Source organism: Microcebus murinus, chromosome 2 (assembly GCF_040939455.1).
Source record: "Microcebus murinus isolate Inina chromosome 2, M.murinus_Inina_mat1.0, whole genome shotgun sequence".
In the NCBI taxonomy this organism is placed as follows: domain Eukaryota; kingdom Metazoa; phylum Chordata; class Mammalia; order Primates; family Cheirogaleidae; genus Microcebus; species Microcebus murinus.
The window spans coordinates 23,175,834-23,196,407 of record NC_134105.1 but is presented as its reverse complement, the minus strand read 5'-3'; the positions used below and the strand labels follow the sequence as shown (position 1 = coordinate 23,196,407).

Here is a 20,574-nt window from a genome sequence, read left to right as displayed (position 1 = left end):
AAATAGAAATTAATTGGCCAACTAATATATATAGAAAAATGAGCCAGGCATGGTGGCGCATGCTTGTAGTCCCAGCTACTTGGGAGGCTGAGGCAGAAGGATTGCTTGAGCCCAGGAGTTTGAGGTTGCTGTGAGCTAGGCTAATGCCACGGGACTCACTCTAGCCTAGGCAACAAAGCGAGACTCTGTCTCAAAAAAAAAAAAAGAAGATGAGTCTAGACTCAAACACCGTCTCTGATGCCCATCTGCCCCTTGACCCTATTGCTGAAGTCATTTAGTGACTTCTGTAGCCCTATGAACAAGAAGTACCCCTCTGTATAAGAGCTCTTTTTCATGGACACTCACACTGCCAGAACTGATTTTGAAGAAGCCACTGCCAATTCTGAGGACCCAGTATGTGTGTCTTAGGATCTCTTGTGTGCACAAAGTGTCGCTGACAGAGCACAATGGAGAGCAGCCTCCTCAGAAGCCTCAAGTTTTTCCTCAGATGAAGACAGCTCAGTGAGTCAGAAGACAGATTTCAACAGCAGCGCCTCCACCGTGAGACCTTGAGCAAGTTATCTCGCCTCATCAGTAGAATGGGAATGATTCCTAGCCCTCAGGTGTGCTGGTGACGAAGATACCCATGTGAGTCGGGCTGCCCAGTACACAGCAGATGCTCAGTGTGTGCTGATGGGATTTGGAGAGAAAATGTGGGCATTGGTGAGAGCTATTGTCTTCCTCACCACCTGGAACCAGGCAAAAGATTCTTAAGGATCCTCAACCATCCTGAGGATGCCCTAGAAATCATGGGCCTCTGAAATAGTATGCAGAATTATTTTTATATTTTCATAATTCATAACAGCTTAATATATATTGAATGCTTACTGTGAGGTTCTGCATACATTCTCTCATTCTTTTCAAAAGCCCGGTGGAGATAAGTACTGCTCTCATCTCCATGTTAAGTCTATGGACTTTGAGGTTCATACATCTGGTAACGGCAGAGCCAGCGCCCAAGCCTGTGGCTCCACACCCCTGACCTCTGTGTCAGTGGCTTTGACACTTTGCTGGGGAGAGGGCACTCAAAGGCACCTGTGATACAGAAAAGACTACAAGCTGTGGATCTGAACAAAAGAGGAAGAAATTCAAGTAGGTTTGTTGTCACAGTGAAGGACCTGAGTGGGGAGTGTGGCCACAGGTAAGGCCTTTTTCTATTTTGTCATTCTCTACTGTTACCTGACTATTGGTGCTACAGCTCTAATGTGCTGGATTGGCAAAGCTCCTGGAACCACCCTTATTCCAGAGGGGTGAGTTACCATAGGGAAAAGGGGCCAGTTCCCCCCACCTGCCACCCCCCAGTTCTGGAAAGGGTGCCAATGGGAAGGTGTGTGTGCTGGCTCTGCTTCAGTCAGCCCTCTCAGACTGCAGCTTTGTATGGCTAATGGTGTTGCATTATTCATAACTCCGGAGGGAGCACTGTCCTGACGTCTCGGGAATGCGGCAGCTCTGTTTAGAGTCATCGGGCAATGTAGTGATGAGCTTCTTTCCCAGAGGGTCCCTTCAGATGCCTGGTCTGCTTGAGGTGCCCCCAGCAGAGAGCAGATGGGAGTGGAAGGACAAGGTGTCAATCAAAGCAAGACAAGACCTAGATCCTGTGCAGGTAGCCCTCAGATCAGTAAGCCAAACAGATCTGCACTTTTAGGGTAAAGTTGCTATGAAACAAATCATTTCATTGTATGGTATCCCTTACATAAAGACTAAGTCTTTTTTTTCTTTTTTGTATATTAGCGTATTATGGGGGTACAAGTGTTAAGGTTACATATATTGCCCGTGCCCCCCTCCCCCCTTGAGTAAGAGCTTCAAGCATGTCCAAAATACTAAGTCTTGTGTTCAATTATCTTTGTCTGCCAGGGTTTCTGGGGGTTTCTTTAGAGACAAGATCTCACTCTACAGTGGCATGATCATAGTTCACTGCAGTCTCGAACTCCTGGGCTCAGGTGATCCTCTTGCCTCAGCCTCCCAAGTAGCTGGTACTACGGGTGAGTGCCACCACACTCAGCTAATTTTTTTTTAATTTCCTTGGGTCTTGCTGTGTTGCCCAGGCTGGCTTGGGTCTTGCTATGTTGCTCAGGCTGGTCTCAAACTCCTGGCCTCAAGCAATCCTCCCACCTCATGCCAGGAGTTCTTAATAAAATCCTTACCCCAGCCCAATGTCAGTTTTAGGTTTAGTGTTTGTGTGCTCATATGTGTGTTGTAAACTGCCTTGAGTCCATTTTGGAAGAGAAGTAGCATGTAAAGTAAGGGCTAATTATGCAGTACAGGTGGCCAGTCAGACTGCAGAGAAGAGGGTGACTTCATGCAGAGGATGGGGGCATTCCAGTAGAGCACAGCCCAAGGGAAGCTATGACTGCACTTGGGGCTGCTCTAACCTAGAGAACACTAGAGTCCTTGGGAAACCTACAACGGGTTGGAAATAGCATTTTTCAAACAAAGTACAGGGACAGTAGAAGGGAAGTTTTTCAGCATATGAATAATGTCAAGAACCCAGAGGGGTAGAACACAAGGATATGTACGCAGAGTTGATGGTCCACTTCAAGCTCAGCCCATGTGCCGTTCTTACTCTCTCCTTCCCCAAACACGCAACAATCTATGCTTTGACCATGAATCAGGTGATTCTTTGCTTGGGGCTGAAGAGGGGGGAGTCCCTCAATTTTATTGTCAGCTGTGTTCCAGTCATGTGTCTAGTGGTGTGAGGGCATGGGTTCTGGGGATGACAAAGATGATCTGTGGTTAGATGTTGACACTGACGGTAGTTCACTATGTGCCTTGAGGGAAACACTTAACTTCTGAGCCTCAAAAAACTCATCTATAAAATGAGGATCACAGCACCCTTCTAGAAAGGTGCTGAAGTTCATATGAATTGAAAAATAGCAGTTGCCTAATAAATCTTTCTATTTGCCAAGGGAAAAAAGGACCTTACCATGAGTACCAGGTATTTCAAAATAGGTATCTTTACCTATTCCCCAGTGCCACCTCTGTCCCCCCTTGGAATACTGTACCAAACCAAAATGGGTTACTTTTCACTGGGCTATTTCCTGAGCTGCCAAATGTGCCCCTGGGTGGAGATGGGAATAGGAGTTCTCTTCCCCAGGGCTGCTGATTGTGCTCCAGACTAGCAGGAGACAGTGTGGTCCTGACATGGCAACCAACCAGGTAGTGATAGTCTTGTGGGTACAAAGCCTAAAGCTCATGGAGTAGGACATTCTGTAGTTAAAAGATGAGAACAGGAACTGCTGCTGAAACCACACCTTGGGCTGGCAACACCTGCTCTGATCCCACAGACCCACTCTGATGGCTGCCTGCAGGAATAGCCCTCCTTGAGGCCAAAATGGCTAGGAGCACAGAAGAGCACGTTGGGATAGATCTGTGTGCTTTGGTTGCATGTGACACCAGGGAGATGCTGGAGTGGGCTGAAAGAGTCTTAGTGAGACTCTGTTGACTCATGTTTTAAAAACTGGCCTATGGTAAGGGAGTGAGAACAGCACCCCGCTTTTGGTGCAATGGGCAGGACAAGTTCATGTATTAATATGTCAGGTGCTTTAGAACAGCGATGCCTGTAGTGTTCAGTGTTTCCTAGCTAGCAGGTCTGGCTCAGCAATTCCAGTTTGTGCATGTACCTACCCTAAGGAAATGGCTAAGCATGTGCAAAAAGCATTTTTTTATAATGGTAAAAATTGGAAACAAACTAAATTTCCAAGAGTTGGCGAGACTGACTGATTCATTCATGGGATGGAATAGTATGTGATCATGAAATAAATCATTTCAAGACATAGAAAAAGGTAGGGCATGATGGCTTCTACCTGTAATCCTGCCACTGTGAGATGCTGAGGCAGGAGGATCACTTGAGTCCAGGAGTTGGTGGCTGCAGTGAGTTTTTTTTTTTTTTTTTTTTTTTTTTTTTGAGACAGAGTCTCGCTTTGTTGTCCAGGCTAGAGTGAGTGCCGTGGTGTCAGCCAAGCTCACAGCAACCTCAAACTCCTGGGCTCAAGCGATCCTCCTGCCTCAGCCTCCCGAGTAGCTGGGACTACAGGCATGCGCCACCATGCCCAGCTAATTTTTTTTATATATATATCAGTTGGCCAATTAATTTCTTTCTATTTATAGTAGAGATGGGGTCTCGCTCTTGTTCAGGCTGGTTTTGAACTCCTGACCTTGAGCAATCCGCCCGCCTCGGCCTCCCAAGAGCTAGGATTACAGGCGTGAGCCACAGCGCCTGGCCTGCAGTGAGTTTTGATTATGCTACTGTACTCCAGCTGGAGCAAGACAGTGGGACCCTGTCTCCAAAGAGAAGAAAAATGCCATAAGTTATTGGGTGAATAAACAAAAGTTTATTAAAACAATACAGAATGGGATTCTATTTTTAAAAGTAAACTTTTTATTTTTGAGTAATGTTAAGTTTATAGAAAAGTTCCAAAGATAGTACAGAGAGTTTCTGTGTACATTTCACCTAGTTTCCCCTAATGTTAACACATTACATAACTGGTATGTTTGTCAAAACTAAGAGGTTAACACTGGTACATTACTAGACTATGGCTATTTTTGGTTTTCACTATTTTTTCCACTAATGTCCTTTCTCTGTTGCAGGATCCAACCCTTTATATCACATTGTATTAGTATTTTTGTTATTTAATAGTTTATATACATTGAAAAGCATCTGGATGGTTATAGATGAAAATATTAACTGTGATCATAGCTGAGTGGTGGAACTAAGGGAGATTTTTATTTAAAATTTTTATTATGTCGTCTAGTTTTTCTATGTTTAATGTGTTGCATGTTTTAAAAACAAAAAACGAATACCTTCAGGCTGAGTTGGTGCTCTCTGATGACTCCTAGTATGGCTGTGCTGTGTTGTGATTACTTATTCATTTGTCCTTCTCTCTAGACTGAGCTCAAAAGGAGGCGCCATGTCTGCCTCATGCCTCTTTCCCCATCACGCAGCACAGGGCCAGGCACGGGAGGAGGACTGATAGTGTCTAGCTGAATGAATGGGTGAAGTCAGAGAAGTTTGCTGCTACCAAGTCTCAGAGCTTAATTAGTCTTACTACTCGTTTTTAGCTTAAGGAAACCCAGGTTTGTGTTTCCCCAGTTTAGTGATCCTAGCGGAAGGACAGGACCTGTTTTTTAAGTTTGCAGTTCAGGGCTGACCCTCATGCCCATTACTGAATTAGTCTCTTTGGCCAGGAGCATGGAATATGCCAACTGGCCAGGCTTAGGTCAATTGACCAGGTCTTTAGATGGCTTCCCAAAGAAAAGTCAGGGTTCTGCTATCCAAAGGGGGAGGATGGATGCTGAGCAAGTTAAATTCAACATCAGAGCTGCCTCCCAAAGCAGGTACTCTAATCCCTAATTCTTTTTGCCATGCTATAAGCTCCCTGATGAGAATAGGACCACATCAAAGCTATTCGTTGTTAAGTCCCTAGCACCCAGCATAGTGTTGGCATGTAGCAGGGTCCTAATCAACATATAAGTGCTTAAATACATCTCTTGATAAACTAAACAACCCTTGACCCTCACAATGACCTGCAAGTGGGGTATCATTATCCCAGATAAGAAACTGAAACCCAGAGGTCACAGTAAGTATTGACATTGGGAATTGGATCTGGCATCTCTACCTATGAAGCTTTCACCTAGAGCCACGATGGTAGTGAGTGAAGTGGGCCATCGTTACCCAGGAAGTTTGTACACTAATGAAGTGAGTGGCCTGACCTCAGAGGTTATCAAAAAGGCACTGAAGAGTGTGAAGCCAGGTTCCAGAGTCTCATCTCTCAGCCTTTGTTCATTCTGTCTTCTTTACCCAGAATTTCCTCTCCACCCCACCTATCCAAATCCTGCCTCCTCATGCCAGTTCAAGGCCTGAGCTCCCATAGCACATTATAGTTCTTAGCAATATTGAATCACACCTAGGAGTATCTCCCCACTAGACTTCTGTGAGCTTCTCACAAGAGCTGCACTTCATCTTTGTATCTTCAGGGCTTGACACAGTGAATTTCCCTTTATACTTGCCCTGGTGACCTCCTCTGAGGGCTGGGAGAACATCATAGACTCAGAATGTTAGAACCCTCAGATTTACCTGGTGTAATTCTCATTGTACAGGAGCAGAAACTGAGGCCTAGAGAGTTTGAGACTTGCCCAAGGAAGCAGTTGAGTTTAGAACTCAGGAGTCTGGACTCCCAAAATGATGTGGCTAGAAAAACATTATTAGCTGTGGAGCCAGATTAACTGAGCACAAATTCCAGCTTCTCTGTGCCTTGTCTGTGTAACCTGGGCAAAGTCACAGCCTCTCCGAGCCTCATTTCCCTCATTCGGGTAGCGGGTTTGTTACAGTGCCAGTGCGAGTAATGAGTTAGTCCTGACAGAGTTCCTAGCACAGACCCTGGACATGGTCCTGCAAGAATTGAGGGCCTTTGTCAGAGCTATGGTATGTGAAACACGATGGTGCCAGCTCTGCCCAGCAGGGCCTCTGGGGTCCTCTCCTCTTCCACATCCCAGTCCACACTCCTTCCCTTCAGGTCAGTTGAGAGACAAAAAAGAAGGCATTGTGACCTTAGTGTGAAGGCGGGCCAGAGTCCCCCTTGCTCAGGGTGCTGGCTTGGACTAATGTCACTCCTTTGTAGGTCAGCCTCCTATCCCCACTGCTCTGGTGGCCACTATGGCCAAGCACTGAGCCTCCCCTGCTTTTGGCTCAGGCAGTGCAGTCCTTCACATGCCCCAGGCCAGACTAGGAGAGCAGCAGGAATGATAGTACTCCCAGAGCCAGAAGGCACAATCCCAGGTCTGGGCCCCCAGGCCCACCCAAAAGCCAAACCAGGTCTTCCCCTTTTGAGAGTTTCCTCCAGCCCCTGCTTCTGCTCATGAGACCCTGTCCTCCAGGTCTGGAGGCACCCAGGCTGGAGCTCAGATCCAAGCTCTGCTGCCTGGCTGGGGAATGCTGGACCAGTCACTTCACTTCTGTGGGCTTCATCTTTCTTCTCCGCGCAGTGGGGATAAGGATGCCTTCTTCAAGGGTTAACTAGGATTGTATATGTGACAGTGACCCATGCCACAGTAGGCTCTCAATATATCTCTTCCCTCCTCAGCCATGCTGTGCCAGGGCAGCAGGGGTCAGAACCAAAGCACGATTCCTTTGAAAGTTTGCCAAACTCTGACCTTAGCCACCTGCAACCTTGTTCCCTCCCCACCAGATGGACTCCTCAAACCTGGCCTCCATCCCGGTTCTGCCCTTTACTAAGCAGCCTTGAATGTATCACTCACACTCTATGAGCCTCAGTTTCCTTATTTGCTAAATAGACACAATAATACCTACCATGTTTATTGATTGAACAAATTTACTCTTGCCCTGTCTATGCTGGGCCTTGGGGACCCAAAAACAAAGATGAGTGAGACAATGCCTGCCCTCAAGGACCTCCCAGGCTAGCAGAGGAGACAGATGTAAAATCAGAGACATACATGGAGGGCAGTGGCAAACACAGAGCAGGGAGTGATCAACTTAGCTTAGGTGGATCAGGGAAGGCCGCAGAGTAGGGGACATCTGAGCCACACCTGGAAGGATGAGTAGGAGTTTGCCAGGCAGCCACTGGGGGCAGTGTTTTTGTGAGAATCAGATGAGCTATGCCAAATGTGTTTTATAAATTGGGCAGCTTCCCATGCTAGGCTCATACCTGAGTGCATGTTGCTCCTGTGGGAAACAAAGAAATGCCCTAAAAAACCCTCCCCAGGTTAGGGGTTCCTAGAATTGGGGGCCAGGGAGGGGGGTTTGCCCAAGAGCTAAACTAGGCTCACCAGCTTGCCACACCACACCTGTTCGGTTTCATCTTCCTCTTCTATTTTATGCTCTGGCAGACCAGAGCCACTTAGAGTTCTCTGAAATCAGTACCTCCCTGCCTTTCCACACCCACCTGGCAACCTCCAATTTGTCTGCTGGAAACATGGTTGGCCCACATCCCACTCACACAGTCTTAGCACCTTTTTATTTGTAAATACATGCTCTCATCCTGCCTCCCCAGGTGAATGGGTCTCCTTCAAGGACAAAGAGTAGGTCTCAGTCTCCTCTGCTTCCCCAGTGTGTAGCCTGGACTGACCAGAGTTGCGTCTCTGGGCAGATGGTCAGAAGTCCTTTGCTTGCACAAACACTGAGCTGCTCTTGGCTTAGGCATGCTCTTGTGGAGTCAGTTGCAGAGGATACAAGAAGCACCGGCAGTCCAGAGGGAAGCTCCCGTGTAAATAGCTCATTGCAATGTTAGGTGGTAAGTGCTGGGATAAAAGGACATCTGGGGGATGATGGGAACACAAGAGAGAGCAACTACTTTGGGCACTTGGTGGGAATTAAGCAGGAATTTGCTGGGTTGTGAAAGAAGGCAAGAGAGGTAGTGGCTTACACAAGGCATGGAGGCAGGAAAAGGCACATCATGCTACAGGTCATTTAGGATGAGTATGGCTGGAGGAATCTGGAAGGAATGGAAGGGGGCTGAGAGCAGAAGCTGGAGGGTGGGGGCAGGGGCCAAGGAAAAGCAGAACTTACCCTCATGCTAAGGAGTTTGGACACAAGTTTTAGAGCCAATCATCCAAACTTTGCAAGCAGGGAAGCAAGGATGTGGTCAGTTTATGGAGGTTGGGAGGGGTTTTGTTTCATTTGAGACAGGGTCTCACTCTGTCGCCAGGGCTAGAATGCAATGGCCTCATCATAGCTCACTACAACCTCAAACTCCTGGGCTCAAGTGATCCTCCTGCGGCAGCCTCCTGAGTAGCTGGGACTATAGGTGTATACCACAATACCTGGCTAATTTTTCTATTTTTGTAGAGATGGGGTCTTATTCAGGATGGTCTCAAACTCCTGGCCTCAAGCAATCTTCCTGCCTCCCAGAGTGCTAGGATTACAGGCATGAGCCACTGTGCCCAGCTCAATTTATGTTTTTCTGGGTTTTTGTTTTTTTTCTTTTGAGACATTCTCATTCTGTCACCTGGGCTAGAGTGCCGTGGCATCAGCCTAGCTCACAGCAACCTCAAACTCCTAGACTCAAGCAGTCCTCCTGCCTCAGCCCCCCAATTAGCTGGGCCTATAGGCATGCGCCACCATGTCCAGCCAGTTTATGTTTTAATGTGGAGGGGAAAATGATGGTATTGAGGCCAGGGCTGCTGTATTAGTACAAAGATTTTGGCCACTTAATAGTAATAACAACAGTTAACACATATTCAGTGATTACAGGGACCCCATTGCAATTACCTTATGTATTTTTTTTCTTTTTTATTTCAGCATATTATGGGGGTACAAATGTTTAGGTTATGTATACTGTCCTTGCCCCACCTGAGTCAGAGCTTCAAGCATGGCCATCCCCCAGATGGTGTGCATCACACTCATTATGTGTGTATATACCCATCCCCTCCACCTCCTCTCTTCTGCCCGATACCCGATGAATGTTCTAACTATAACTTTATGCATTTTAATTCTTTTTTTTTTTTTTTTTTTTGAGACAGAATCTCGCTTTGTTGTCCAGGCTAGAGTGAGTGCCGTGGCTTCAGCCTAGCTCACAGCAACCTCAATCTCCTGGACTCAAGTGATACTACCACCTCAGCCTCCCGAGTAGCTGGGACTACAGGCATGCACCACCATGTCCGGCTAAGTTTTTCTATGTATATCAGTTGGCCAATTAATTTCTATTTATGGTAGAGACGGTGTCTTGCTCTTGCTCAGGCTGGTTTCGAACTCCTGACCTCAAGCAATCCACCCGCCTCGGCCTCCCAGAGTGCTAGGATTACAGGCATGAGCCACCGCGCCCGGCCAACTTTATGCATTTTAAATGATTTAATTCTTCCATGATTCTATGAGACAGATGTTACTATTATCCCTATTTAAAGATACAAAAACTGAGGCATAAAGAAGTAACTTGCGTAACTTGGTAAGTGGTGGAGCCAGGCTTTGCACCTTGGCTGGCACACTGCAGGGCCTGTGCTTTTAGTTCCTGTGCTGTATGGGCTGCCATCATCATCATACTGATAACAGCAATGCTAGGCTAACGACTGTTTGCTGAGCACATATTCCATGCTGTGCTTTGCTGTGTGCTCTTCAGAGTTACCTAACATTTAATCAGGTCCTAATCAGGTTGGCAAGAAAGATACTGTTTACATGGGAGACCAGTCCCAGAGCCCATAGTCCAATGGAGACACAGCTCCAGGTCTTGCTGTGTGTAAGCTGCCCCTAGGGAAGTGGCCTGGCTGCCTCCCCAAATTGCTGACAGCATGACCTTTGGCAGGGGCAGCCAAAGCCTCGCGCTGCAGTTGGCTGAGAGCCCAGCCAGAGGGGCTAAGCCAGAGTGGAGTGAGCAGCTGCAGGGCCTGGGCCCCTGGGGCCTTCAGGCACCCTGGCTCGATGCCTGGACACTGTTCAGGGCTGCTGCAGACAGAGCTGGGGACGAAGCATCAGGATCCCTGAATTCCAGGCCCAGCTTGGTGCTTGATATGCTATGGGTCTTTGGGCAAATTCCCACCCTCCATGGGCCACAGGTTCCTGGAAGGTAAATGAATAAGATTACCCCTGTCTTTGACCTTCCTTCGTAATATCACCTATGACAGGCTAGACATACAGGGTTCCACAAAGTAGTCCCTCCCGCCTAGAAACTCAGACCCCAGGTTACTTAGGATCTCTTGTTGGTGCCAGGCCCTGCTGGGCACTGGGGCCACAGAGAGGAGCTGAGCTGATCCCTGCCTTCAAGTAGCTCCCAGCTGGTTGTGGGGGAGGGGAACAGACAGGAAAACCAACCATCAGCCCAGCTGCATGGAGAGAAGGGTCCCTGGAGGGCTGCGGGGCTCTAAGGAAGGAGCAACTGACTCTACCTGCAGCGGCCTGGAAGGCTTCCTAATAGGAAGAACATAGAGCTAAATCATGTCTTGCATTTTCCAGGTAGAGAAGGGGGTGTGCATTCCTATTGAGGGAACAACCTGTGGAAAGGCCTGGAGGCAGGAAGAACCTGGTCTGTTGAGGAAAGGGTGAGCTCCGCATGGTAGATGGTAGGGAGGAGAGTGTGTGTGAGTGCAAGGAGATGGCAGTAAAGGGGCAGGTGGGGGCAGCAGGAGCTGAACTGAGCGCCAGGTTCCTGAGCGCAGCTGAAGGCTCCAAGGCTAGAACGAGCAGGGCACATGCCCAGGCCTTGCAGACACTGGGGAGGGCCCCAGCCTCCAGAGTCCCAGCTTGGTAATGCTTTTCCCCTGCTGCTTACATTTCCCCGTCTGTCTTGCACACTTCCTCCCTTCCCTGGAGGCCAAAGGTCACCCTGCGCCTTCCTGTTCAGGGCACTCTGCACCCAACAAATTCACATAAAGCTTTTCACAGAGCAGTCCAATCATGCCAAATGCCTCACACTTGTGGGCCACATCTTCTCTTCTGGGTTTCTCTAGCAGCCTAGAAAGGCAGCTGCAACTCAAAAAACTCATAGATGATACAGAAACAGTTATTAATCATTTATGGGCCAGACCCCTATGTTGGCCTCTGGAGAACAGGCCAGACATGATTCCTCCCAGGAGCCCACCGTCTAGCTAAACGTGATCATGCCAATAATTAATTGTTTACAATTGTTTTGGTTGTTTTTTTTTTTTGTTTGTTTGTTTGTTTGTTTTTTTTTTCAAGCAATTTCAAGTAGATGTATGTTTTGGTTGTTTAAGAAAATATAAGTAGGCCGGGCGCGGTGGCTCACGCCTGTAATCCTAGCACTTTGGGAGGCCGAGGCGGGCGGATTGCTCAAGGTCAGGAGTTCGAAACCAGCCTGAGCGAGACCCCGTCTCTACCAAAAATAGAAATAAATTAATTGACCAACTAAAAATATATATACAAAAAATTAGCCAGGCATGGTGGCGCATGCCTGTAGTCCCAGCTACTCGGGAGGCTGAGGCAGTAGGATCGCTGAGCCCAGGAGATTGAGGTTGCTGTGAGCCAGGCTGACGCCACGGCACTCAGTCTAGCCTGGGCAACAAAGTGAGACTCTGTCTCAAAAAAAAAAAAAAAAAAAAAAAAAAGAAAATATAAGTAGCTGGAAAACTTTATAACAGGGAGCTGACTTCTCTGGACAGCCAGGGAAGGTATTCCTAAGAGAATGATGTTGCAGTTTGAACCTGAGGATGCAGAGGGCCAGCTTACTGAAGCAGCAAGGGGAAGAGTGTTACCAAGTTCAAGGTGACTTGTCTGAGGTCATCTGGCCAGTAAGGGGGATCCAGGGCCGAAATCTGATCTGTCTGGCTCCAGGCCCACTGCCTCGCAGTTCCCTCCTGCTGGTATTTTTCCCCCATCATTCAAGTGTCAACAACAAAGAAGGCTTTTCATATCTTTGATCTTGCTGGATCCTCTGTGAGCTAGAGCCCACACTCCCCATTCAGAGGCAAACCTAGGAAGTCTAAGTGATTCACCCATGTGCACACAGAACTAGGACAAGAACCCACATCTCTAGGCTCTGAGATAACCTGATGAGATCATGGAGGAAAACTTCCACTGTCTTTCCCAGCTTCGCCTTGGGCCAGGCCGCCCCTGGATGACAGATACCCAAGGGACTTTCCTGGGAAACAACTTCCTGGAGGGATATAAGAGATATGTTCGACTTGGGAATAGCCCTATCCTGAGCCTGGAGGTGCCCAAAGACCCCAAGCAGCTGTCTTCTCAGCCTTGCAGACTCTCAGAGCAGACTATGATTCTTTCTCGAGATCACAAACAGGACTGCTTTTGAATGAAATAGATTATAAGCCCCACACTGCGTAGCCAGTGCAGGCCTCTCCTTTTGATCTCTAGGGGATGTGGGTGCCATGACCAGAGAGACCTGATAGCTGGAGGAAGCTCTCAGCCCTTGAGCACTGGGCCCTAAGAGGGTCTTGACCCCATTCAAAGGCCTCTGGGTCCCAGTGGGAGGGTCTCTAGGTCCTTAGAGGATTTTTGGGTTCTGATGAGGGATTTGGGGGAATACTCTGGACCTCTGGGAAAGGGTTCTAACAATAACAGATTGTTTATCAGCAAGATGGGAACAGTTGAAGTGTTTGAGTATATTTAGGAGCATATATTTGCTGTGTCCATAGAGATTCTTCAGTCCCTTTCCTTCCCAGAGCACTCACCCATTGGTTATCTCATACGTTCCACATCGACCCCCAGAGCTACCTTTGGTGGAGCTAAAGGGATTAAAGATGGAGAAATGTACTGAACTACCCAAGGCCCTACAGAGAGGTACACATCTGATAATCAGATCCAGCCCTTTCCTGTAGCCTCCATCTGCCCTTGTACCCTCTGCCAACCTGGAGACCCCAACCTCCCTCAACTCCTGCTGTGTTGGAGGTCTCAGAAGCCAAAGAACCACCCCACTGCCCACCAGAGTACTCCTTTCTGAACTTGGCCAGGGAGGAAGGATTAACTGGGGGCTTTAATCCTGGCTCTACCTTCTTCCCTGAGTTGCTGTGAGTTTAAGTGAAACCATGGATCTGAAAGTGCTCCATACACTGAAAAGTGTTGAATCCACACAAGGAAGGGGAGACCACCACTCTGTTGTATATAGAGATGAGTGATTGCAAGGCTAGGCCCTCGAGGGGCTCACAGTTTGAGGGGAGGCAGACACACAGACCCACAACCCCAACACAGCCCAAATAGTCAATAGCCAAGGGGTGTGCCAGGCATTGGGAGGACACAGACAACTCCCAGGGAAGTCAGGGAGGGCCCTGAGAGGAGTACACTTTGAAGATGAGCGCTGAGGGATGCCTGAGAGTTTACCAGCTAGACAAAAGAGAAAGCATGCATTTCAAGGGAGTGAACAGCTTGTGCAAAGGCATTCGGGCTGGGAAGGGAATCCAGTCAATGACGGAGGAAATGAGCCTTGGCAAGGCTGGCCAGGCAGGCAGAGAATAGCGTTGAAATGCTTGCAAAGAAGCTTTGGAGGTTTTTTTTAGTAAATAATGGAAATTCTAAAGCAAGGAAGTAGCCCTTGTATTAGGAATTATTTCCATTTTGTACAGATTTCAAAACAGAGGTTTAGAGTGTGCAAGCAAATTGCCCAAGGCCTCCGTCAGGGAAACAGAACCAATAGGGTTTATATATAATCATGTGATTATGGAGGCCAGCAAGTCCCAAGAGCTACAGAGTGAGTCAGCAGGCTGGAGATCCAGGAGAGCCAATGGTTTAGTTCCAATCTGAGTCCAAACTTATCTGGGCAGTGTATGGTCCAGTCACACTGACACCATCAAATTGTCAAATGGCTAAAATGAACCATCACAGCCTCACAGCTAAAAGGAGGCAGAGCTGGGGTTCGAACCCAGATCATCTGACTTGAGAACCTTTTGCTGCAGCAGCCACTGGGCAGAGATCCAGGGTTCTCCTTTCCCAGCCTGGACTCCAGGGCTATGCCCGCTGGAGAGAAGCAATCAGTCACCAGCCAGGTTAGGCTATGGGCCAGATAACCCAACAGGGCTTGGGGATGGCACTAACCAGGGGCCTCTCTGTTTTAGGTGAGACTCTACAAAAAGCTTTGTACCCTCTTAGGAGGAGAGGTGAAGGTAAAGGGTTTGGGGCTTCAAAGAAACTGCCTCAGCAGGAATTCTTTCTACTTTCCCACTCAAAACACTTTTGTGCCTATCACCCCATTTGAACTCAGCAACCCTGAGCATGAGGGAGGGAAAATACCCACTGGTCAGACGGAGAAACTGAGATACAGAGGTGAAGTGGCTTCCCCAGAGTCACAGCCAGGAAGCAGAATCACAGGGCCCAAGATCCTTGAAGCTCACCGCCTCCTGTTTTACATAGAAGGAAGGAGAGGACAAAGGAGAATGTCCCCATTTTGCTGATGAGGAAGCAGAAACACAGGTTGGGTCTTGTCCAAGCTGCTCAGTGAATAGTGACCAAGACCTCCAACTGTCCTGGGGTTTTTTTTCACTCCTCCTCAAATCTAAGCCTTTCTACTATCCAACAGCTCAGAGTTTACAAAATACTTGGTCTGGCCACAGTATCTTGGGGTCAAGATCCTGTGACTGCAGAGCCAGATACAACTTCTACTGAGGTCCAGAGGGGAAAGGACCTCCATGTCTCCCAGCAAATCAGCAGCTAACTCCAAAGGCTACTCCCTTGGAGCAGCAGGATGGAGGCTTGGCTGGTGGGAACCAGCCACCAGATGACCCTGGTGATTGCTCAGGGGAAAGAGTTTCTGAGGCCCAGAGATGCATAAGTGGCGGGTGTGAGGCCTGAGGAGTTAAGACCGGCTTGCTGCTCTTTCCCAGCACTAGATGCACACTAGGTACTTTCTATGGTGATAGAGGATGGGGCAGGGCTGCAGTGTCTGCCCCACATCCCACCATGAGAACACGCCAGGACTCAGGGGCTTTCCACCCAGATCCCTGAGAAGTTGCTCCATCATTCTGCCTCACCACAACCATTTCCTTCTCTAAAAACTCCCTTCCCCGCAGGCCCCAGACCAGTCAAGCTCTCAGCACAGAGTATACCCAGACTAGCTTCTTTAGCTGGGGCCACACCAGGCTCAGGAATGTCCCAGGAGGGCCTCCCATCTCTGTCACTGCCACACGGTGGGGGGTGGGGTCCGCCTCAGGAAGGGCTGGGCCCAAACCCCGCCCCTGAGGGTAAGGGTAACAGGCTCCCAACCCCTGCTGAGCGGTTCACCTACAGCAGCTCCCTTAATCCTCTCGGCTATCCTGTGGGGGCGGAAACAGTTACAGCAACTGCAACTTTACAGGTGAGGAAACTGAGGACCAGACCAGGAAGGAAATCAGGGTCACACAGCTCTTCGGTGTGGCTGGAGCCCTGTACTCCTCCTAAGGGGCTGCTCAGTGGACTCAACATAGGTATTGAATATCAGGTTTTGGTTCTTGTTTTGCTTTCGGGGAAGATTTTTTGGAGGTTTCCTGGAAGAGAGTTAAGATTCCTAATCGTGCCGAAGCAGGAAGACTCCCCCCGGACGGGGAAACAGAGGCGGATGGGGGAGGAGACAAGTCTTGGCTAAGGTCACACTGCAGGTGAACTAACTGGCTTGGGGTCACACTGACTGCGATAAGCACCTGCCAGGCTGGGACCTTGACTCATTGGCCAGCCGGGCTACCGCCCCCATCTCTAGTGCCTGTTCTCGGCTATCTAGGCCGGGGACCTCCCAGGGATCATCCCCTCGGTCTCGGCGGGGCCGCACAGACTGTGGGAGCTGAGCTTGCGCAGCCGCAGTGGGAAACCCGTTTGGATGTGGAGGTGCGCGGACTCTGGCCCCGCCTACTTAGGCTGGGGCCGTTCCAGAACCCGGCTGCAAGTCTTGGACAGCTCCAGCCCGCCCGTCCCCTACACGCCCTCCACCCCAGGCCTTGGAAGGCTCCGCCCCCAGGGACGCGCCTGCGGTGAGGGACAGCGGTCTCTCATCCCAGTCCCCAGGCAGGAGTCCCGACCCCCGCCCTGGTAGGTGGAGGGTTCTCTCCCCCTAGGAGAAAGAGGATTGGGCTGGTGGGTGACACCTGCTGTCACTGACTCATTTATGCATTCATCCATTCTCTCATTCAATCTCCCCAAAGTTCATTCATTCCACCAACAAATTCTTATCCAGCCCCTTCTAACTTAACAGCCATATTGGGTTGCACCTTCTGCTGGACCCTCTGGGGGCCCAGAAACGAACAAGGTGCACATGGACGTGGTCCCTGCCCTGGAGGAGTGTAGGCACAGCAGCGTGCATCTGATGCTGTAACTCAGAGATGGTCTCTTGACAGCAGCAAGACCGGTAGCCTGCAGGGGGTAGCATCTGATCTGGATGGGGGTGGGGTACCATCAGTTGGCCAGGTGACAAGTTAATAGTAATAATCCCAATATAAGCTCTTTGCAGGCATTTACTGTGTGCCAGAAGCTTTATTCCCATTAATTTTCATCTTTACCATGATCCTGGGAAGTAGATATTATCACCCCCATTTTATAGATGAGGAAACTGAGGCTCCAGAGGTTAAGTGAATTGTCCAAAGTAATACAAGCAGTAAGTGTAGACTCTAGAATTTGAACCAACTCCATGTATCTCCAAATCTAGTGCTAAATTTAGACCCAGATTTAAGTTTAAAAATTCAGGGTGTTAACTGTCAAGGCTGGGAGGCTATACCTAAAACATCAGCAATGGCAACCTCTGGGGATGAGTTTACACTGTTACACATTGACATACATTTGAATTATAAGACAAGAGATATATGTTAGAATTAATAATTATTCCAACGGTACATTAGTTTTGTTTTCTCCAATTCTTTTTCTTCCTTCAAAAATGAAAATTGCTGGCCGGGCGCTGTGGCTCACGCCTGTAATCCTAGCTCTTGGGAGGCCGAGGCGGGCGGATTGCTCAAGGTCAGGAGTTCAAAACCAGCCTGAGCAAGAGCGAGACCCCGTCTCTACTATAAATAGAAAGAAATTAATTGGCCAACTGATATATATATAAAAAATTAGCCGGGCATGGTGGCGCATGCCTGTAGTCCCAGCTACTCGGGAGGCTGAGGCAGGAGGATCACTCAAGCCCAGGAGTTTGAGGTTGCTGTGAGCTAGGCTGACGCCACGGCACTCACTCTAGCCTGGACAACAAAGTGAGACTCTGTCGCAAAAAAAAAAAAAAAAAAATGAAAATTGCTTAAGTGTGGGGTTATTTTTTCTTCTCCAGCACACAAATATAAGATCACTTTTTGAAAATTGATCAATATTAAAATGACCATTACCAGTGAGGTTCTTTTTTCCCTTTTGTGTTTTCCTAACAAACATGTATTACTTTTATAATTCAAAAGTAATTTTTTGGTGTGCACCTTTTTGGGGTTTTTTATTTGTTTGTTTGTATTTTTGAGACAAGCATCTCACTCATTTGCCCCCCCCCCCATAGAGTACAGTGTCATGGTAGCTCACAACAACCTCAGACTCTGGGCTCAAGAGATCCTTCTGCCTCAGCCTACCAAGTAGCTGGGACTACAGACACAAGCACTATTAGCCACAACGCCTGGCTAAGTTTTCTGTTTTTTAGTAGAGATGGGGTCTCGCTCTTGCTCAGGCTGGTCTCGAACTCCTGAGCTCAAGCAGTCCTCCTGCCTCAGCCTCCCAGATTGCTAGGATTACAGGTGTGGGCCACCTCGCCCAGCCGAAAGTAATGTTATTTTTAAGAAATGAATTGCACACTTCAAGGACTGGGGTGACCTGACCAACCAGAGCTCAGGCAGTTCCTGAGAAGAAGGCCTGGGGGTTTTGGTTGACCTCAGACCAGAGTGAGTCAGCAGGGTGAAGTGGCTGCTAAAACAACAAGCAAACAAGTAGAAACACAGTCTCAGATTTGAGAAGGAAACCTCCCGTTTGCCTCCAAGCTGGTCAGACCTCATTTGAGGCTCAGGCACACAGGAGAGCTGCCCTGAAGCTGGGGAGAGACCTGGGCACAGCTGAGGAACCTTGGAGAAGAGGCCTTTAGGGAAAGGTTGTCACAGTACACACACGGTTGGCATGCAGGTATGGGCAGGGCTTGATCAGGGAGCTGTTACTGGAAGTATGCAAGGAGGCTGGAAAACTACTTCATTAAAGGGCAGGTGTGTGGGTGATAGATCGCATTAGCTGACCATCCTAATATGTACAGCGTTTGTAGGACATGAGCGGGGAGATACATACCAACTCAACATCTTAGAGGGAATGTGCTAGAACCATCAATGGTAAACAATAGTGATAACAATGAGAATCATTTGTTGAGTGTTGATTATGTACCAGGCTCTTATGCCTAGCACATCACATGTATATCAGTAGTTTTTAAACTTGAGCTACGCCAGGATTCCCTGGAGGGCAGATTGTAACACAGGTTACTGAGTCCCATGCTCAGAGTCTGACTCAGTATGGCAAGGCCAGGGCTAATTCACAGGTAGTGTTAAAGCAGCTAGTCTGGACACACTTTGAGAACCCCAATATACATGATCTTACTTATTTGTCACTCACGACCATCTCATGATGGAGGTTCTGTTATCATCCCCATTTTACAAAAAACAAAGCAAAAACATCATCTGAGGCTCCTCACAGAGGTAAAATTACTGTTTACAGCTAAGCGGCAGAGCCAAGGTTCAAATCCAGGTCTTTCTCATGCCGAAGTTCATCCTTAACCAAAATCATCAGTTGTTTTTCTCAATTAATTGAAAAATAGAAATCAAGATTCTAACTGGTAACAATAAAACTTGCAAATTGTTTCTTCAAGCTATAAAATAAGAACAAAAATTTTGATCTTTGGAAGAGTTTGAAGCAAGAGTCTCCTGTATCCCAGGGCCGAGAAACAGCAATGGGCTGGGGGATGGAGGGGGTGATGATCCAGTCCCTCCCCACTATGTTGGGAGGGGGTTTGGGTTACACTATGCCCATGATTGTCTAGCTCTTACAGTTCCAGGGTCCTCAGGTTGTGGCTATCTGCTGGGGCAGTAATTTTTCCCTTTGTTATGATGCAATTCACCAAACATGTATTGAGCATCTTGCTCAATAGAACAAGGATATGATATGCTACGGTAGGCGGAATAATGGCCAATTGAACATACCAGGTCCTAATCCCTGGAGCCTGTGACGTTTACGTTAGATGGCAAAGGGATTTCACAGATACGATTACATTAAGGATCTGAAAATGTGGACATCATCCTAGATTATTAGCTGAGTGGACCCGATAGAATCACAGGGTCCTTATAAGAGTGAAGACGAAGTGTGTAGACAGAGCAGAGAGAGATTTAAAGATGCTGTGTCGCTGGCTTTGCAGATGGAGGAGGGGACCACAAGCCAAGGAATACAGCTGCAGAAGCTGGAAAAGTCAAGAAAACCAGCCTCCCCTAGAGCCTCCAGAAGGAATGCAGCCCTGCCCTCACCTTGATTTTAGCCTCCGTTGAGACCCATTTGGAACTTCTGACTTCCAGGACTGTAAGAGAATAAAATCGTCTTGTTTTAAGCCACTAAGTTTGTGAAGCTGATATGGATTTAATTACCCAAAATAGAAAAGTGCCTCTGGTTTTCACAGTGAGTGAATAAACACACACATCCACGTTCACAGTCACACTGCTTCTGGCCTTGCGCCTGCGCAGGAGCAGTGCGCAGAGGCGCACATGTGACTTCTGGTCTTGAAGAGTGAGAGCACCTGTAGCCACCTAGACCCACACAAACCGCATCTGGTCTTATTTCCACAAATAAGCATGTCTGATTCACTCCTTCAATAAACACAGACTGAGTACTTGCTCTGTGCCCGGCATGGTGCTGGGTGTGGGGACAGAGAGAAGAGCCAAACAAATTCTCATGGGGCTTTTGGTCTGGGGGTGGGGCGGGTGGTGCAGAAATTCAATACTCTTTCACATTCATAATTATAATGCACTGTCTCTGAAGGGGGTTCAGTTTTAAAGTCAGCAGTCACATGGAAAGAGCATATTGTTCAAAATTACATTTAAAGTCTTTAAATTACTTGTGCTGCACAATAATTCTTTTGGGAGCTCATGTCTGAGAACTAGTGATCTGGGCTGGAAGAAGTAACTTGAGGCCGGGCGCGGTGGCTCACGCCTGTAATCCTAGCTCTCTGGGAGGCCAAGGCG

The 20,574-nt window shown here is 48.2% G+C and overlaps 2 long non-coding RNA genes across 2 annotated transcripts in view; one reads left to right on the top strand and one right to left on the bottom strand.

Annotated features, from left to right (window-relative positions):
- The window catches only part of LOC142863109 (uncharacterized), a 78,506-nt gene that overhangs the window by 46,434 nt on the left and 11,498 nt on the right, over positions 1-20,574 (bottom strand). The window lies entirely within an intron of this gene.
- Positions 12,047-19,951, top strand: LOC142863104 (uncharacterized). The gene is made up of 2 exons (XR_012914003.1): positions 12,047-15,734; positions 19,758-19,951. It is a non-coding gene; the product is annotated as an uncharacterized LOC142863104 (long non-coding RNA).